Genomic DNA, 6,055 nt, shown 5'->3' on the forward strand with positions numbered 1-6,055 from the left:
AGCACTACGCTCAAAAAAGGAACTCTGTAAGAGTTCCTTAATGTTCCTGCCCCTTCTAAACACTACAGAAGGCTTATCTCCCAGTTTATTACCAACCAGTCCATTGCTAGTTACAAAAAACCAGTTCTTGAAAAGGATATTTTGTATGTCATATGAGTTCACCCCAAACGTGGAAATAAAACTGCAAGATGTGACCTTCAAAGGTGTCAAATCTATAGACGGGGTAGGGCCAACCATATTATCATTTACACTAACATTAAAATCAACAACATTACTAGAGGTACCCTCTGAAGAAAGAAGAGGTCTATAAAAACCACAAATTCTTTTATTGAGTACTTCGTCTGTGATTTCGGACACCAAGCCCATTGGGTAGCCTCGGTTCACAAAAAGGTCCCCTAGGAAATGGCATTCAAGATTGAAATCTGTCAGTTCACTACACATCCTCACCGCCCTCACTAGTTGCCCCTTAACTATAGCCTTTCTAAGCTTGAAGGGGTGAGAACTAGTGAAGTGGAGGAAGGAGTTAACATACGTGTCTTTTCTATAGATTGTAGATCTAAGATGACCCCGAGAGCCAGCTCTAGTGAGCTTAACATCCAAGTAGTTCATACTATCAACATCAAAGTGGTAAGTAAACTTGAGAAAGGATGTTGTGGAATTGAGGTAGTTGACAAAGGAATGTGCTAAGGAAGAGTCACCCCTAAACAAGATGAAAATGTCATCAAGATAACGAGTGTAGTAAAACAATTTACAGTTCCACTCAGGATTGTTGAGCACAAAATTTCTCTCCCAATATGACATAAAGAGGTTGGCTATGGCAGCCCCACATGGAGAGCCCATAGCCACCCCTTTTTTTTGGATGTAAATGTCCCTTTCAAACATGAAAAAGTAAGAGGACAAAATAATGTTCAACAATTCGGTAACATTATTGATAACACTTATGGGGGCCCCAAGTTCATTCAAAAGCAAGTCAATCCAGTTGAGTTTAGTTTTAGTCCATGGCTTTGGCACCAATCATTTGTCTGTGTTAGCCCCTTTTGTAATATGTTAACATCATTTGGGGACTCAGTGACTGCACCCAGTTTGCAATATTCAGCAAACTTGGTAATCCACAGGCCATCTACTTTTACCTGGACTTCAGCGAAACAGATTCCAAACAGTAGAGGGCCCAGCACAGATCCTTGTCGTGTACCACTGGTAACTGGTCTACTGATGGTGGTGGAATCCACAACTTTGATAGCGTGCCTTCTGTCAGTGAGACAGCTGGTTACCCATCTAGTGATGTGCATTTTAATCCCCAGCTGAGAGAGTTTCTCAATGATACCTGAGGGATGAATTGTGCCAAAAGCGTTAGTTAAGTCAAGATAGGCAGTATGTACTGTTTTGCCTTCATCCAGGGCTTTTAGGGCATTCTCAAAGAAGCCCACCAGGTTCAATAAGCATGAGATATACTCAATGAAGCCAAACTGGGTCACATCAAGAGTTTTAATGTTAACTATGTCCTTGTTGATAAGATCCATGATGATTCTTTCTATGGCCGTGAAGATAAGGCTGATTAGGCTTATGGGTCTATAGTTCTCAGGGTCAGTTTTAGGACCCCCTTTATGAAGAATTTTACTGTTGCTGTTTTCCAGTCTACTGAAACAAAGCCAGTACTCAGGCTGAAGTTAAAGAGAGTGCCAAGTGGTTCAGCTAGGTCTTCTTTTAGATTGTTTAGTAAGCTCCCTTGAATGTTATCTGATCCCATAGAGGCCATGTTTTCGGCCTTGGAGAGCATAGATATGACCTGCTCTTTGGAGGTACTAGGTAGAGAACTGGTGTCAGGTATGCTTTGGGGTATAGCTGGTGGGGACAGGCAGTGAAGTTTGTGCCAAATATGTCAGCTAGTAGGGTGGCAATTTCCACAGGTTCAGTATCAGAGGTACCATCCACTATAAGTTCGCCACATAGTTGGGCATTCCCTTTTAGATTTTGGACATAGCTAAAGAATGCCTTATGATTATCCATAGTTAGGGATGCTAATTTAGCTTTGTAGCTAGCTTTAGAGGACTTTAAAAAATATCTGACTTGCTTGTTCAAGTTGTGGAGGGTATTCTTCTCCTAGTGAATAAGTTCTCTCTTGTTCTAAGACATCAGTTTCTTCCTTTTGTTAGATAACCTATTTATACTTGAGGTCCACCAGGGTGGCCTATTTTTTCAGGAGGACCTGGTTTTGATCAGGTCAGGTACAGCTGAGTCTATACAGTTATTTAGGTGGTTATATAGGGCATTTGTGTACTCTTCTGCATAGGAGTCATTGTTAGCTGTCTTAGAAGAGGATATGAAACTTTTTATACCACCTAGTAGGCTGCAGTTTTCTTTTTTTGCTCCTCTGGGGATGTCAGGTTTGATCATTGGGTGTTGATGCAATGAGTTCTGGGGATGGAAGTGAGTGGTAGGATGCCGCTTGATTGATAAGAATAAATGAGAGGACATATGAACGCTGCTTATTCAGGCAGCGTGAGTGAGGTACACTGCCCTGATGTATGTTATAAGGATTTTACATGTTGTGGCTACAAGGTCATTCATGTTACAATTAATATTTGAAATAATGTAATGTTTGAAATTAATAGAGGTTGTCAAATGTCATTTGGTGTCATCATGTATTACTGAAGGGGACAGGGACAAATGAGGTTTGAGAACAAACTAATTTGTCCAGGGACATCTTTGGTAAGGATTCATAGGTTCATAGTTTAGTACTAGGCTGGCTAACTGTCCTTGTGGGCCATTTTAAGCCAAGGCAGTTACACCATGTGAAAATCAAACCCTGTGACTTGTGTCTGTGAGGTAAACACTTTAACCATTATGCCAACCTCCCAGGGTTAGAGAGAGTTACATGGGGGTGGGGGTGAGGGTGAGGGTGGGAGTTTTGTTGAAGTAGGGGGTTAAGATAAAGGAATAGAGATAGGGTTGATGAGATTTAGGGAAGGGAATGCTTAATTTGTTAAGGGGACTTTAGAGGAAGTGAAACAGATGTAGGGTAGGACTTAGTGCACCTGGAAAAAGGAATCACATTTTGGCTTGAATTTGCAACTCACCCTCCTTCCCCTTTTTATTTTGGTTAATCTGTTTGGTATAGTTATGGAGGGGGGTATTGGGTGGAAAAGAGGGGCTGGCTTGCCCCTCTTCAGTTCCCCCTCTTGGTGTTGGCTGTTGATGCAATGCATTTTGGGGATGAAAGTGGGCAGTAGGGCGCTGCTTGATTGAGAAGAATAAGTGAGAGGAGGTATGGACGCTGCCTATTTGGGCAGGGTAAGTGGGGTATGCTGCCCTGATGTGTGTTATAAGGAGTTTACATGTTGTCGTTACAAGGTCTTTTGTGTTACAATTAATATTTTAAATAATGTAATAAAGTTATGTTTGAAATTAATAAAGGTTGCCAAATGTCATTTGGAGTGATTGTGTATTACTGAAAGGCACCAGGACAAATGTTGCCTTACTGAGGAAACAAGTATGTCACTGTTGTTTTACTAAAACCTAAGCAAGCTAATACAATGGTTACTGCTAGCTGCAGTACCATATCAAAATGTGATGTAATAGAATATGACATCATACTCATGGCACCATTTAGCAGTACTATATTAGAAAGTGACGTAAGAGAATATGACATCATACTCATGGCACCATTCTCCTCTTGTGCATAATGGTGGCATTCCCTGCTATTCCATCCTGTCTTGAAAAACAAGAATAACATCTACAGCATGCATAAGAGCCCATTTAACTATAAGGGAAATTTCAGGGCAGTGATCATCTCTGCATACTTACATCTCAGGACCTCTTTTACTGACCTCTTCTTCACAATAGAGCAGAAGGCCAGGACAGTTACGCTTCAGGCCACTTAAGTGATGCCAGCACTGCTCACCAAAGCAGGTCATGGTAGTGGCATTTGTCAATGCCTTGGCAATACTGTGCCAGACATCCTCTTAATATTGGTGACTGTCATAAGAGACCCCAGCAATCCTTGTACAGTTGATGAAAAAATGTTGCTTTCTTTAGTGTACATCTGTGAGCCATGCTAGAATCAGTGCCTTTGGAAAACATGTTAATCCACCAGGGCACAATTTAGAGAATTAAGATAGGTCTTACGTGGTCACACTAATTTGTTGGAATATACTATTTATGGTATAGGACTACACTGAGAGGAGATGTTCTATGGGCTTAGAAAAAAAATGCAAAGTAATTTGAAAAAAAAAATGTAGGCAAAGGGGGCATTTGCAGTTTGATTGTCCATTACTGCAGGAAGATAATATTGGTATTTAAAGTGAAAATTCAAATGCAATGGACATTATGGAAAGCCATATAAATCAATACGCACACAATTTAAGTAATCTAGTAAAATGTTGTTGTGTGTGTGTGTGTGTGTGTGTGTGTGTGTGTGTGTGTGTGTGTGTAGTGTGTGCGTTAATGAAACTGTAAAGAGAATAATATGAAATATTATGGCCCTGAAAGAGAACAAAAAGTGGAAGAGTATGGAAAAATGTGAATAATGATGCACAACGTAGTGTTGCAGTGAGTGCTAAATCATTTCATGTGTATGAATATGATGAAGAGGAGAACGGTACTTAGGCACTGTCTGTAAAAAAATGAGTATAGAACTAGGGGTGACAAAGTGATTCAAAGGACAACGGATATGAATGATAGCATACATAAAGGTGCAAAAAAAAGAAAACATTATTGTGAACATTGTTGCTGTGAATGTTGAGTGTAAAACTGAAATAAAAATAGTTGTACTAGACAGGCCATTATACAACTGCCCCCATTAATATTCAAAAACTTGCACGCTGATTGGTCAGCGTGCACGTTGTAAATCAGAGTTATAGTAATGGAAAAATGTCTGGTCGCCCGGACTTTTTCCATTACTATAACTCTTTTTTTTTCACACTGTTTTGCTATGTTAAATGAGTTTGATCTCCGTTGCTTTTTTTAAAGCTGTCTCGCTATGTTAAACCCATTTAACATGGCGAAAACAGCTTGTAAAAAGCAACGGAGATCTTGCTTTCTCCGTTGCTTTTGCCCACATTTCTGATGTACTGTGTAGGCATACACATGCGCAGTACATCAGAACTGCCGCAGAATACCAGACAGCTGCGGAAGGGTAGCAAGGAGGCATTATACAATGCCATTATTTAAGAAAAGTAATTATTTTTTTTCTTAAATAATGTCATTGTATAATAATAACCACTTCTGGGTGTGGGTAATACTGGATTTACCCATGGTTGGCTTTGTTTGGCCACTCGGGCTTCACCCTCATGACCAAACCACGCCAACCGTGGGTAAATCCAGCATTACCCACACCCAGGCGTGGGTTATTGCTATATTATATAACCAAATAGGATAGGTTATTTCAATCACAAAAAGGGAAACTGGCTATGCTTAAAGTGACCCCAAATGCAGCTAGCCTAGTACTTACCTATGAACTGTGGACCCATAAGAACAGGGTAAGGAAACTGAAGGTGATGCAATATAGTTCACTTACATATGGTTATAGAAAAATAAAAAGGGAATAGTAAAGAAAAGTATGGAAAATGGAGAGTATATACTGCATTTTGCATAGGACAGTTATTAGGTAAATGTAGTGAAAAATGAAGAAGTCAAGAGGGATATTCGGAAATGACTAGTCCATCCAAGGAATACTTAATGTGATTTTTTAAGCCTGAAATTAAATACTTTGAAACTGCCTGATCTACATAAATTAAAACAAAACAAAAATAACAAACATCAGAAACTTCAGTTTACCTCCTCAATGTAATATTTATAGGTTCATAGGTAGGTACTAGACTATTGGCCGTAGGGCCTATATAAGCCTAGCCAAATGGTACCCTGGCTTTTGCCACCCAAGAAAATTATTTTCCAGTGCCCCTGTCAAGCAGAGCACAGAAGTGATCCCCGGGGTGAATTTCCTAGCTCCCATCCAGTCATCAGGATTTTTCTTGAAGAGTGCTAATGAGGAGCTTTGTTTGATATAGATAGGTAGTTTGTTCCAGAGTATGGGAAGTTTCTGGGACAGGAATCTATC

The sequence above is a fragment of the Protopterus annectens genome, chromosome 10.part0 (assembly GCF_019279795.1).
Source record: "Protopterus annectens isolate FY-2018-M chromosome 10.part0, PAN1.0, whole genome shotgun sequence".
Lineage (NCBI taxonomy): Eukaryota > Metazoa > Chordata > Ceratodontiformes > Protopteridae > Protopterus > Protopterus annectens.